We start from the raw sequence: 15187 nt of genomic DNA on the forward strand, positions 1-15187 counted from the left end.
ATATTTAAGCTTAAGGCAGTCAAAAAATGTAACAACAACAAAAACAACAACATATATCCATCCCATTGTTGACATCATTACTTCAACACAAAGAGGACTGTTTTCTTCCAGGGCTAAGATGCTCTGAGACAATTCTACTCAACTCTGGAATCAACTTTTGGTCCACTGGAGCTAAGACATAAGATAGACTGGGGACCCAGGTGTCTAGCCTTTCCCGGAAAGAATGGTTCTCTGGTCATCATTTTCAAATGCTAATTTATTTATTTAGTTTTGGAGACATGGTCTCACGTAATTCTGGCTGGCCTGGAACTCAATATGTAGACCAAACTGGTCTTATAGAGCTCCTCCTGCCTCTGCTTCTTGAGTGTAGGGGTTAACTGTGTGCCCTGCACCACCCGAGCAAAGACCTTTATAAATGTTAGCATTGGCAGGCTAGGCTTGCTGGACGTGGATCGCTATGAATTTGAGGCCAGCCTGTCAACTACTAGAGTGTCAGGTCAGCCAGTGCTACAGAGTGAGACCCTATCTCAAAAACCAAAACAAAACAAAAGGTAAAAAGTTCTTTTCAAAGTCTCTAGCAATCGGTATAAAGTCCAGAAAACAAATTTACTGAGAGTTGGCTAAAAAAGAAAGTAAGAGCGAAATCATCTGTAATCCACAAAGCGAACATGAAGGTTTCAGTTGTGAAATGCCTGTTGCTCTGCTCCACCCACCCGGTCCCTGGATTTCGGCCTTCTCTATTCCGGCCTCGCACCTCAGAGAGAACTTCCGCGCGCTGCACGCGCCCCTCTCCGAGTTCCCGCCTCTTTCCATTCTGGCCCCGCCTCCCGCGCAAATCCCCGGGCCCTGGCACTGCCTCGCGACGCTTGCGCACTAGGGAAGGTAGGCGGAGTCTTAAAGGAGGAGGAGCTGGAGCGCTTTGAGCGGGGCGGGGCGGGGCGTGGCCGGACGGGGCGGGGCGAGGCGGGGCGGGGCGGGAAGCCGGGGGAGGAGGCCGCGCGGGGTGGGGCCCGGCGGGTACGCGCTCGCTGCGTCGACGTGCTGACGACAGGACGCCCAGGCCGGTGTGTGTCGGTGTGTATGTGTGTGTGTGTGTGTGTATGTGTGGTGTGTGTGTGTGTGTCTGTTTGTATGTGTGTGCGCGCTCTGAGAGTGTGTATTTGTGTATCGGCGGTCCCGCAGGTCCCGGATGTTGCGGGCAGTATGAGGCGAGCGCAGGGGGACGGGGACCAGCAGCTGTCGCCGCCGTTCTCAGGTGAGTGTGTGTGTGTGTGTGTGTGTGTGTCAAGAGTCGAGGAAGGGGGTTGGCCTCTCGGGGTGTGGGGGCTTTTCCTTGAGAAGTGACTGAACCCCCCCTCCCGGGCCCCCCAACCACACACTTTACCTCATGTATTATTCTCTGTCCCATTTCCTATACTGGTTTCATGGCCTGAGGAAGCCAGAGCCTAGTCAGCCGTCCGTTCTTCCTACCTCAAGCATTCAGGAAACACAAACGCGCCCCCTGCCTCCAGCCTCCCTCACCATCCTTTCCCAGCCCCATCCCCCTTGCCAAATAGTGAGCTGTCGCCTGCGGCGAGATGGAGGACTGCGCATGCTCGAATGTGAAGGAGCTCGGAGTCCCTGGTCGCTGCCTTAGGACGCATGCGCACTGCTGTGTTGCAGGGACCTGCGGGATAAAGAGCCTCTTGACCACGCGCCCGCCGCCTTTCTCAGGCAGGGTTAGGCTGGCCACCCAATAGTGTGAGCTTGTCGCTCCGATCCGAGAGGGAGAATTTAAATTATGCGAGGGATTTAAGGACAAAGCACTGTTCGCATCTGGTGTTGCCCTAGAGACTCCCAGGCTACCAACGCTTCCTTAGAGCCAACGTGTCCTACGCTGACCCTTCTTTTGAAACTGACTGCAACTTCTAGTTCTAGAGTTCCTTCCCTTTCCACCACTCCCGCCGTCATATGCCGAAACCTTACTACAAACTTCCCCTAAATTTAGGAGTAAGTTCAACTCTTTTTTTTTTTTTTTCCTGGCAGGGGATTTTTGATAGCCTTGTTAAGAAAGCCTAAGGGCCATAAAAAAGAAACTAAGGTGGGAGTTTCTCTTTAGTAAAACTCTGTGTTGCCTTTACACAGTTAAATAAGGAAAGGATAAGTGCCGCACATAAGTTTAAGGTTTGGGGTGACAGCAACAAAACGGAAACCGAGAGATTAGGAGCTTCGTTTCAGCCCTCTTACTTTGTGCGACCAGTTCGGCTCTTTTCGTGTGTGTGTGTGTGTGTGTGTGTGTGTGTGTGTGTGTGTGTGTGTGTGTGTGTCTGTGTGTGTGTGTAAGTACTTCCATAGCGTTTCAGTTTAGCTGTACGTTACTGACGTTCTGTGATCATAGAATCACAAAGGCAATCAGGAACAATTGAACAACTTGTCCAGAAGTATTCATTTCAAATAATGAGTAATAATTCTTTCATACTGGCCAGTTCTAAAAAAATTAAAACAAGGAACTTGACAAAAAAAATATTCCAGTGACTTAGGTCCTGGGCTTTCAGCTGGCAGACACACTTGGTTCTTTACTTTGCTGCTGTGTTGTCACTCTTAGAGTTTGTCTTACCCCTAACATGGGTGTGGGGTGGGGGGCTGTTAAGGTTTATTTGTTTGTTTGTCTTTGAGACAATCAGGGTCTTATTTAGCCATGGGTGGCCAGGAACTCCCAGTGCAGACCAGGCTGGTTTCAACACTAGTTACAGAAACCTGCCTACCTACCTCTGCCTCCTGAGTGCTAGGTGTACACCACCACATCTGGTCCCAATGATAAACACTTGGCTAGCAAAAAGTTTGCTGAATTGTACGGAAATGAATAGCTGAATTGTTGTTGGGTGGAGGGATTGAAAAAAGGAGGGGTGCTTTCTTTTTTTTTTCAGTTGCTTGGCTAACCTTATGCCTCAGCTAGACTCCTGGGAGGGGGACATAGATCAGCCTTGTTTTGAAATCTCTCTTTCCTTTGTGTTCTTTCTTTCTTTGGTATTTTTACAAGGCATATTTCTGGTTGCCATTTTAACTGTAGAAGCTTATGTTCTTGGGCTTTAAAGTATATATACACTTCTCACTTCCTTGTTTAACACTGGCCTTTATGTGGTTCAGCTGTCTATTGTGCTGTTTCCGGTTGCCATGTTGCACTTGGAGATGACACGGAAGCAGCACAGGGGTTGTTAGAGTGGGTGGGGGTATATCATCCTGTTGGGAAAGAGCTGGATACTCAGCTTCCCACCACCACCACCCCAGTAGTGTAATTACTGTGTGAACTCCATATTTAGGTTCGGGGCAGTTGGTGTCCTTTTGGCATTTTGGTGACCACACCTTTTAAAGGAGATATTACAGTGGCTAGTTTGGTAGTTGGAAATACTTAATGTGGTCTATTTCTACACTTGGATCAGGCTCTTGTAAAATCAAGAAGTGAAACTATCAGGGGTACTTCTTGTCTTTCTTGGTGTAGGCTTTCTCCATCTAGAATGCTTTGTTCTTATCTGGAAACACTTCATCTCTGAATTCACTGGAGCCTTATTTAAATTTTTGTTTGATGGTACAAAAGCATGGAATGTTTTTAGGATTAAGATAAGATGTTAATTAATTTACATTGGTACAGAAATTTGCTTAAAAAATAAAAGGTAATACAGATATGAAAAAGAATTCAAAAAGTACACAATGAGAATGAAGGCTTCTGTCATTCTCCTGTCCATCAAGGTACCCTTCTCAAAGGCAGCACCTTCTCCTTCAGAGTCTGTATATTTACACACGTCTACACAGTCTTCCTTTTTCGTTTTGGTGTTTCCAGGGTTTCGCTGTAGCTTTGGCTGTCCTGGAACTCTGCAGACCAGGCTGGCCTCGAACTCTCACACATCTGCTTGCCTCTGCCTCTCTGGGTGCTGAGATTATAGTGTATGCCACCACTGCCCAGTCACCTTCATATTCTTTGGTGTCTTTTCTTTTCTTTCTTTTTTTTTTTGGTTTTTTGAGACAAGGTTTCTCTGTGTAGCCTTGGCTATCCTGGACTCACTTTGTAGACCAGGCTGGCCTTAAACTCACAGCGATCCACCTGCCTCTGCCTCCCGAGTGCTGGGATTATAGGCGTGCACCACCACGCCCGGCTTGGTGTCTGTTTTTCACAAATGGTAAGGCACTATATCCATTTTTTACTTTTTCACTCAATTTATCTGGTGATCACTTCATAGTGTGTAGTATCCCCTTTTTAAAAAAGTGACAAGGGTTGTATTACATATGATATTCCACCATCAGCCAGTATTCACCTAACATTAGCTTTCCAGAGCCGAGCCACAATCATTTTTTTGTATACTTAGATGTCTCCTGGATTAGTGTGTGTGTGTGTATGTGTGTGTGTGTGTGTGTGTGTGTGTGTGTGTGTGTGTGTGAGAGAGAGAGAGAGAGAGAGAGAGAGAGAGAGAGAGAGAGAGAGATTGAGAATGTGCCAGACCAATGGATGTATACATTTTAATGCTGGCAGTATTGCTGAAATGTTTTTCACAGAGGTTATGAATTTATATTGTTGCCAAGAGTTCATCTGCCTGTTTCCTAATCAACATTCTCATAATTTAAAAAGTAAATCTTAGCAGTGTTTTTTCTGAGATTTTTTTCCTGAGACTTTAAATTCATTTTATATAATTTTATCCGTTTTATTACATTGAGTTATAGACAAATTCTGTCACTGTTTTGTATGTCAAGAATATTAGAGAACGTTGCCACAAGAGTAAGGTCATACACCTAGGCAACAGTAAACCCAGGACAGTATTAGAAAGGCAGATGAGACCTGTGTTCCAGTTTCTTCCTTTCACTCTCAAATCCTAGTTTCTTTGCGTGGAACTCAAAAAGTTGTATGTGATATTTTGCAGTATCCTTTTGGTAGCTCTGACCAAAAGCAAGTGAGCGGCTTTCTGTTGAGTTGAAAAGGTAACTCAGTGGCTAAGGTGCTTTACTAAGTCAGAATGCTGGCCTTAGCAGTCTTCTGATTGCAGAATACTTCACTATGAGCTGTAAAGAAATAGAGAAGGCTGGCTCTGGTGGCACACACCTTTGATCCCAGTACTCAAGAGGCAGAGGCAGGCAGATCTCTGTAGGTTTAAGGCCAGTCAGAACTTCATAGTGAGACCCCCCTCTAAAGAATGAATGAATGAAAAGACATCTTTACCCAAAGGATATTGTGATGTCACTTGAAAACTAGATGCACTGACTATGAAATAAGAGTCAGAAAATAAAATGTAAATAATAGGATGCTTGTGTTTTGTGCTGAGAAGGCCTGAAAGGAGTGATCAAGGGTTGGAGGAGAGTTTGTTTTGGAGTGCTGTCTGGAGGAAGTGTGTGTTGAGGTTTTGTTTTTATCCAACTGTTTGTTGAAATGAAAATACAAGCATACAGAAAAATGGAAAGGATGGTCCGCTTATTACCGTTCTATCTACCACTGCAACTGTTCACACTTTTGTTGTATCTACATTTTTTTTTCCGAGACAGGGTTTCTCTGTGTAGCCTTGGCTGTCCTAGACTCACTTTGTAGACCAGGCTGGCCTCGAACTCACAGAGATCTGCCTGCCTCTGCCTATCTTAAATTTTATATGTGATATATATGTTTGGATATATAATATGCAGACTTTTATATATTACAGATATATTTCACCCTTTAGATGCATCTCCTGAAATACGTTGTTTTACTCACTTCTTATAGTATTTGTCACAAGGCAATTATGAATCATTTTAAATTTTGTTTTATATTTTGAGACATGGCCTTATTATGTAGACCAGGTTGCCCTAGAGTTCGCTATGTAGACCAAGCTGGCCTCAAATTCATAGAGAGCCACCTGCCTCTCAAGTGCTGGCATCATAGGCAAGTACCACCATACCTGCCATTGTTTATTTGTCCTTTTACCCCTTTCAAACTTGTCTCTTTAGTTTCAGATGTGTTTGAAGCTATGCAGGATTAGTGGTTTTTGCTTTTTGAAGAGACCAGGCCACTGTGTTCCAGTGTATCATCTCTTGAAATTTTCTGATTGTTTTCTTGGTTTCAGTAATTTGTTTTTTTATTGATATGAGCTACTGCTGAGACTTAAAGGTTTGGTTAGATTCTGATTTTAGGAGAAGCATAGTACCAGAGCCCTCTGTTAATGATACAGGGTTTGGCTGTGTGTTTTAGGTAATGAAACCCAGGCTGTTCATTGAAATTTCTTCCTTTTATAACTAGCAGGTAGTCTTTAGAGTGGTCCCACTCTGGCTACTGTTGTTTTTCCATCAGCCTTCCTCCTAAGATGATGGTCTTTGCCTTAGTTAATTCAGTAGTTGCAAGTTGGTGATTTAGAAATTCCGCCATTCTTTTTCTTTGATTAATTTTTGATTTTCTGTAAATCTAATGGCTAGGAGTAAATTACAGTTTCTATAAAAGAATTTGAGATCAATCTCTCTTTCCATTTAATATTTTCTGAGTAAGGAGGTGGTATAATTAATAAGCAGCTAGAAAGGCCACAGATAAACAGCAGACCTAGGGATTTATTTAAGTCCTGGAACACAGAGGCAAGTAAGTGCTCTACCTTGGGTTATCCCCACAGCTCAGTCATCTTTACTGGAAGCAAATGAGTAGTTTCTTTTTCTGTCTGTTAGTATCATCTTGTATGCATGGCTTTTAATGTATTGTGTCTTACCAACAGTTACAACATTCTTTATAATGCACAAGATGTACCCTATTTTGCCTCTGGAGTCCTCCCAGCTCAGCATATGAGTACATCCTTGCTTTCTGTCCCAGATATGCAGCCCTCACTTTACCTTCCTTTCTCTCCCCCTGTATTTTTCAATTTTTCACCTTTATTTTTATTTAATGTGTATGGTATTTTGCCTGTATGTATGTATATCTATGTACCATGTGAGTTCAGGACCCTAGGAGGCTACAAGAGGAAATCCCCTGAATAGTTATGAACTGCTGTGTGGGTGCTGGGAATTGAACTATGGTCCTCTAGAAGAGCAACCAGTGTTCTTAGCTAGTGGGACATCTCTCCAGTCCCCCACTTTGGCTTTCTATAGCTTCCCTTTCAGTAATTAGGTTGTTCATTCCTTTAAGTTCTGAAAAATAAATTTGCCTTTATTTTAACTCTATATGCCCAGTGTTTGACTCACTTCTGTGATGTTGGTGTTGATGGGATCTAGATCTTAGAACTTACAACTTCTTTGTCTTGAATATCTCTGAGAAAGGTAGTGTCCCAAGTGACAGCATTGCTCTAAAGCTTGAACGTAAAGTTAGCTATAGAAAATACTGGAGGCTCTTTTTTTTTTCCCCCCTTTGAGAGCAATGTTGCTTTTTTTCTGAGGTGAAATGTATGACATGAAGGCTGAGCTGTAGTTCAGTTCTTAATTTACCTAGCATGCAGGAAGCCCTGGATTTGATTCCCAGCACCACAGAAACTGGACATGCTAGCCCACACCTCTCAGCTCAGCATATGAGTGCATCCTTGCTTTCTGGCACAAGAAGTTTCTGACTGTATTTTTTCTGTCCCAGATGTGCAAGGGAGGTAGAAGCAGGAAGAATAGAAATTTAAGGCATCCCTTACCTACACAGGGAGTTTGTCACACAAGCTTTTTGGAGCACGTGGTGTTCTAACATTATATAAAAGAAGTCTTTGTGGGTATGTATGTAAGTACTTGCTTTGCTTTCCTTTCCCTTGTTTAAAGCATTTCTTTTAAAATTTCCACATATACTTCTCTGCATGAATGTTATGTAAGATTCTGCTGTTATAGCATATTTTTTTCATCATCATTATATTTTCATCTTTAAAAAGGAACAAGACAAATTGTTCTTAATTAGGGAAAAATTTCAGCCAAACCATGACCTCTGATTCCCAGTTGTCTTAACTCAGGGTCTGGAACATTGCTGCGTCCTGTGATACTGTGTACTGTAGACTCAGGGAAAACGTCTGCTCATCCAAGTGCTTCCTGCAACTCTGCCACACTAATGAAGGCTAATACAAAGAAAAGCTACACTCACGGCACACTTTGTAGCTGGTCTTAGCATGGAGACTTAATTCTTGCCTTAGTAAAATATGTTTAATTAGACTCTTTTTTTTTTATTGGGGGGGGGGGTGTTTCGAGACAAGGTTTCTCTGTGTAGCCTTGGCTTTCCTAGACTTGATTTGTAGACCAGGCTGGCCTTGAACTAACAGCGATCCACCTGCCTCTGCCTCCTGAGTGCTGGGATTAAAGGCATGTGCCACCACGCCCAGCTTAGACTCTTTCTATACATTGATATTTTGAATAATTTCACTGATTTCAGGTTACTCAAAGCCAGACAATAACAGTATTCTGATACTTATCTGAACCCATTTCCCAATTTCTTTTTACCATCTTCTCATACTTACAAGGCTATTTATTCCTAGTCTGGTTTCATAGCAATACTGGCTCCACATTAAATTCTGCTTGTGTATTTGAGGAAGCACACCTGTTTCTTGTGTTTGTTTTCAGGCATGGCAAAATTATTCTGAAAGGCTCCGTGGACACATTTGCTAATAAATTGGATCCAGTTGCTTCTTTCATTTTCATTGGAAATACTTTAGAAGTAGAGTTTTGAAGGAATGCTTGGGTCATCATTCTTATTACTATAGTCACATTTTTATTTAAAATATGTTTTTTATGTGTATAGACATGTGCATGTCTGGGTACTTGTGTACCACAGTGTGTGTGTGTAGGTCAGAGTACAACTTCTGAGAGTCGATTCTTTCTAACATGTGGGTCCCAGGGATGAAACTCAGGTTGTTAGGCTTGGCAGCAAGTGCCTTTACCAACTGAGCTACCTCAGAGATCTGATAGTCACATTTTCATTAAATTGGCCAGAAGCTGCTGATGTGCTCTCTGTGTATGGGAAAGCTGGTTATGCAGCTTTAGGGGAGCTGGATACAGCTCTCAAGAGCGGAAATGAAATATACAGTAAGTCTTCCTTGACACAATGAACATTATTCTTGACTTCCTAAGAAGCTGCTGGCAAAAAATTTCAGAGAGGACTTGTACAAGTTTTCCAAAAACTTCTCATTTCTCCTATCTGCAGACCTGTTTTTTTATTTGTAAATGAGAAAAATGTACTTATAATTAGTTATCTTCCTAAACTGAGATGTATATATTATTTTACCTGATATTTATAAAAAGGCATCCATATAGAAGTTTGCTATAAATAAAAACAAGCTTTTTAATATTCAATATCATTTCTACTCTCTGCCTTGTTAAAGTTGTAAAGTATAAATTGGGTGTACTGGTGCACACCTGTAGTTCAAAGACTTGGAAGGTAGGAGCAGCATAGTAGGATTGCCTCAAATTTAAGGCCAGTCTGATCTATTTGTATGGAGGTCTAGGCCAGACAGGGACATAACAGTGAGATCCTGTCTTAAAAACAAAAACAGTAGGAGCTACAGAAAAGTCAGTTGGTAGACCGAATTGGGATCTCTAGGAGGCAGACAGGAGGATTGCTGGGGCTTGCTTGATAGCCAGTCTAGCCAAATCAGTGAGCTCCAGGCTCCGTGAAAGACCCTGTCTCTAAACCCAAGGTGGAGTGATTGAAGAAGATACCCAGCAGTAACCTTTGTCTCCACATGCACCCATATTCAGTACGCCCAAAGTAATAATCTTAAATATAAAATACTTTAAACATGTAGAAAAGTATAAAGAATAAGGCCACTCATATACCATCACCCAATTATATAAAACTGTTTTTTTAATGTGTGTATATATGTGTGTTATGGCCAGAGGACAACTTTGGGGATCATTCCCAGGAACACTGATCAACTTCTTTGAGACAGGTCTCTAAGTGGCCTGGAGCTTAGCCCTTGGGATAGCCTGGCTGGCTGGCAAGCTGTCCCAGGGATCCTTTTGTCTCCACAGCGCTGGGACAGGTCTGAGCCATGGTGTCCAGCCTTTTTAAAAATGTCTTTTATTTTAAAAAGTGCATTTTTAGTTTATGTTTATGAGGTTTTGCCTGCAAGTTTATGTGTTCACCATGTGTGTCCACAAAGGCCAGAAGAGGGTCACCTGGAGCAGGAATTGCAGGTCGTTGTGGGTTATGTTGTGGGTGCTTGGACCCAAGCCCTAGTTCTCTGGAAGAGCGACCAGTGCTCTTAATAGCTTAGCCATTTATTTCTCCAGCCCCTGTGCCTGATAGTTTTATTTTGATTTTCAGAATCTAACATAGAAATGGTATAATAGATATACAAACTTCTCCTTAAAATGTTACTTTTAGTTCTTTAGTTTATAGATCTAGAGTTAGAATTGCTAAATCATATGGTAATTCTATTTTTGATTTTGTTCAAGATCCTTCGTTCTGTTTTCCATGGTGCCTGTACCATTTTACATTCCCTTCAACAGTACACAGACGTTCCACATTCTCCACATCCTTAGCGACACTTTTTTTCCTCTTGGTAGTGGTGTCCTAACAGGTGCTATTACATTCTTTTTTAGCTTTATCTTTCTTTGAAGTTGAGTTTTAATTTTTAAGTTAATATTTTTAATTTCTTAAAGATTTATTATAATTTTCTTTATTTGTGTTCATGTGTCTGCCTTGGAAGCCAGAAGAGGATGTCTGATCCCTTGGAGCTGGAGTTACAGGTGGTTTTGAGCCACATGATGTGGGAACTGAACTCTGGTTCTCTGTAACTCTGTAACTCTGGTTCTCTTAACTGCTGAGCCATCTCTTCAGTCCCCAAGGGTTATTTTTGGGACAGAGTTGCACTAAGTAGCCCAGGCTGGCTTGAACCTCATGATCCTCCTTCCTTAGTCTCTCAGGTGCTAGATTTTAGATTACAAGTGTGAGTCTTCATCACCAGGATAAACTTTACAACAAGTAGACCTATTTTGTTCTCCTTTTGATATTTGTTTGTTTGAAACAGAGTCTTGAGCTGGGTGTGGTGGCGCACACCTTTAATCCTAGCACTCAGGGAGGCAGAGGCAAGTGGATCACTGTGAGTTCTAGGCCAGTTTGGTCTATAAAGCAAGTCCAAGACAGCCAAGGCTACACAGAGAAACCCTGTCTTGAAACTGCCCCCCCCCAAAAAAAACAAAAGAGAAAGAAAGAAAGAAAAAGAAAAAAAAGAAACAGAGTCTTGCAAGCTGTATAACCCAGGCTGGCTTCAAACTTGTGATCTTTCTTCTTCAAGCTCCCTAGTGCTAGGATTGCAGGCATATGCCACCATACCTCTATGTGTCTGTGTGTGCGCGCGCGCCTGCTTTACAGGAGGAATTCTTATATTAGGATAATAATTATGTCTTGTTTTCTCCTATGTGTTTTATAGTTTTTCTTTTTATATATAGGTTTATTTTGATATTCAGTGTGGAAAAGATAAAACTTTTTTCTAGAAGAATAGCCATAAAATATGGATCCAATTTTACATGAAGATAACCCAATGACCCAGACCTATGCTTTGGATAATCCATCTGTTCTCTACTCTTGTTTAAATGTCATTTGTGTTTGTCTATGGATATGAGGGCTGTCTCTTTTCTGCCTTGTCTTGTGCTGTTATTATACTGCATTCAGCATCCGAAACTTACAGTGATTGTTCTTACCTGATAAGCAGGGCTCAGTATCTCTTTCTTTTAATGTTCATCAAGCTCCTTGAAAAACCCTGTCTGGCTGGTTAGTACATTTTAATGTAGTCATTTGCTGTTGGAATATGCTCATATGATATATTATGTCCTCCAAAGTGGGGGAGGGTTAGGCCTTCATTATCAAGGAACTGACTACGTGTTCTGAATAAGCCTATAATTTAAGTCATTTTTGGTTGGTTTGAGAGGTTTTTGTTTTTAATGTAGAGATAAGATCTTCACATGGGAAGTGACCTGGTACGATTGTATGATTGGATAAAGACACCAGGAAAACAGTTTTGGTAACGGCGCTGATATTGAACTTGATGGTGTTAAAGATTTCTTTCCTCCCCCCCCCCTTTTTTTGTTTTGTTTTGTTATTGTTGTTGTTGAGATAGGATCTCAGTTTATCTCAGACTGGCTTCCAATTTGTGGCAATCCTCCTGACTCAACTCCCTAAATGATGGGATTACAACTGTGAGTCACTCTCCCTAGTAGTCACTTTGATAATGGGGAAATAGAACTTATTTAAACAAAGAGATTATCAAAAAGATATATAGCAGCTATATAGTACAGAGAAAACTAAACAACCAGGTTTCAGAAAGTCCTGAAACCAAAACAGTCACAGGGACTTCAGCAATAGGAATTGGTAGACTTTGGTGCTCTATAAATAAACTTTAGTTTCCATGAAGCTTAATTCAGATTCCTAAGGGAGATCTGATGTGGTCAGGCCAAGGCTTGATTTCCCGGGGGCCTCGTATGTGCCCCAGGTTCAACTTTAGTTGTTTATGGGGAAGGGGAAGTTTGATATAAATAGAAATTTGGGGAATGGCTGGAATTAAGACAGATTTTCTTTGAGTAATAATGAGTCTTAAGACTCCTTACAGTTGCCAGGTGGGTGGCGCACGCCTTTAATCTCAGCATTTGGGAGGCAGAGGCAGGCGGATCTCTGTGAGTTCAAGGCCAGCCGCCTGGTCTATAGCATGAGTTCCAGGACATCCAGAGCTGTTACACAGAGAAACCCTGTCTTGGAAAACAAACAAACAAACAAACAAAAAGACTCCTTATAATCTTAAAATTATTGAGTGTTCTAAAGAATTTTGTTTTCTTTTTTAAAATGTGAGTTGCTTCTATTGGTTATTTTTAAATAAGAACTTAGAACACAGGCCTGGAGAGATGGCTCAGTAGATAGAGTGCTTGCCACCACTATGGTGGAAGAAGGACTAACTGCTGCAGTTGTCCTCTCAGCATGTCAGACACATACACTCCAAATGCATGTAATAAATTTAAAGAGAAAACATCACAAAAAACTTTCTAGACAGGTTTTTCTGTGTAGCCTTGGCTGTCTTGGATTCACTTTGTAGACCAGGGTGACCTCAAACTCACAGATATCCACCTGCTTCTGCCTTCCGAGTGTTGTGATTATAGGCCTGTGCCACCATATCTGGCCACGAAAAACATTTTAAGAATTTATTTTGCCTTAAAAAATAAAGTCATTATCACTAGGCTGATAAGGAATAGCTTTAATTCTAGCACTCAGGCAGATGGATCTCTTGAGTTTGAGGTCAGCCTGATCTATGTAGTGAGTTCTAGGCCAACCAGGACTATATGGCAAGACCCTATGTCAAAATAAATAAACAAATTAAACTCCTCATCTCATATTAAACTAAATAATATTTGAAAAAAATTACTTGAGCCAGGCAGTGAAGGCTCATACCTTTAATTCCAGTGCCTGTGGCAGGTGGATCTCTGTGATTTCAAGGCCAGCCTGGTCTACAAAAACACCACAAAACCAAAACCAAAAAAATCCTTGAAAATATAGTAAGATTGGCATTTTTTTTTTTTTTACATTTTTGCAAATCCTTTTAATGTCTAGGTTAATAGAAGACAGCTAAGCTAAATTTCATATCTGGCTCTATATTCTTGGCGGTTTTGGTTTGGTTTGGTTTCTGTTTTGAGAGAGGGCTTTTCTATTTTAGCTCTAGCTGTCCTAGAACCCACTCTGTAGACCAGGCTAGCCTCCAGAGATCTGCCTGCCCCTGTCTAGAATCTAAGGCATGAGCCACCACTGCCTAGCTGTTTTGTTTGACAGAGTCTTTCTATGTAGCTGTGGATGCCCTGGAACTCTCTATGTACATCAGAGGTAGGCCAGGCTGGCCTTGAACTCAGAGATCCGCCTGCCTTTGCCTCCTGAGTGCTGGGATTAAAGGTCTGAGTACTCCTAGCATTTTATATCATTTTATTGTTGTTGTTATTTGTATGTGCTGTGTGTGTATGTATATGTGTGAGAGAATCTAAGCACATGTGCTACTGTGAGTATATAAGGATCGGACGATAACTTTCAGAAGCCATTTCTTGCCTTGCACCTTGTTTTTTTTCAGGAAGAGCCTTTCTTGTTTCTGCAGTATTGCATAATTCAGTTTAGCCAGCTTCTGAGCCTCTGGGTGATTCTATGGGGAGATTCTCCCATCTCTCCATCGCAGTGCTAGGATTGTAGGTGTCTGCCTTCCACTGGGCTTTTCTACATGGGTTTCAGGGATCAAACTCAAGATTGTCATGCCTTTCTGCCAAGTACTTTTACCAACTGAGCCATGTTCCTGGCCCTCTGCTTTTATATTCAATCTGATGTGATAGATAAATACAGGAAGGAAATGTCTCAAAGGACAGTTGGAAAAGGGAGAGGTATTTTATAGCCATTTCAGGCAATCACATGCATTTGATATTATAATAAAACTTGACTAACGTTAGTTTCCTTGTTAGTTTGTAGTGTTGATATATTTATGCAACTGTTACATTGACATATGTTGGTATGTCTTGCATTTAAATGGATTATTTATTTAAAGAGATAGAATCTCCGTAGGTTGCCCAGGCTGACTCCATACTTTCAAGAGATCCTTCTGTCTTAACTCCTGAGTAGCTGGAAAAGTGCACAGTCGCATGAATACCAATAGTATCAGTATCAGGCACTGGTCGCTTGGAAAATTATTGATTCACTGAGTTGATCAAATCTTCTAAATGTCTAAAACATCTTACCGTTTTCAAGAAACACTTTAGTTATGATTACCATCCTTTTCATGAAAAAAAAATTCAATGTTGGGAAGTTGTCAAGCAGCTACAATGACCTAAAATTGTACATTTTTTCATTAAACACTCAGATTTTATCATTGGCAACAAATACTGTCAGTTGTTTTCCTTAATGTGACAGACTCACTTCATTTTCAAGAAAATGTTTGATAGATACTTATGTCTGAATAACTAGTTTGTTCCTTTTCCAAGAAAAAAGTAGTGTTTCATGAAAAAAGAAGCTAATTGATCTCAAAACCCAGTCACAAGTACTTTTCCTAGAAACCATTGTGCTCGAGTACTGAGAAGTGCTTTATGCATGCCTCCTGTTCTGTTCACAAAATATTCATGGGTTTATTTTTATTACCTCATGAGGAACTTTCTTGAGCCATGGTTGCCCACATCTGTAATCCTAGCATTTGGGAAGTTGAGGAAGAAGATCTGAAGTTTAGTTAAAGGTCATCCTGAACTGTATGAGACCATGTCTTAACAAAAGGAAAGGAACAAACATTCTTAGTGCAGTTGATTTTATTTC

At 41.3% G+C, this 15187-nt stretch overlaps 1 protein-coding gene across 2 annotated transcripts in view; it reads left to right on the top strand.

The window, feature by feature from the left end:
• The first annotated feature begins 1002 nt into the window (after positions 1-1002).
• SPOP (speckle type BTB/POZ protein) overlaps positions 1003-15187 on the top strand; it is an 82553-nt gene continuing 68368 nt past the window's right edge. For both annotated transcript variants that reach the window (XM_084749945.1, XM_084749946.1), the window contains exon 1: positions 1003-1255. The gene's annotated coding sequence lies outside the window, so the exon portion shown is untranslated. The remainder of the gene's footprint in view (positions 1256-15187) is intronic.

The sequence above is a fragment of the Acomys minous genome (assembly GCF_964271855.1).
Source record: "Acomys minous genome assembly, chromosome: 12".
Classification (NCBI taxonomy): domain Eukaryota; kingdom Metazoa; phylum Chordata; class Mammalia; order Rodentia; family Muridae; genus Acomys; species Acomys minous.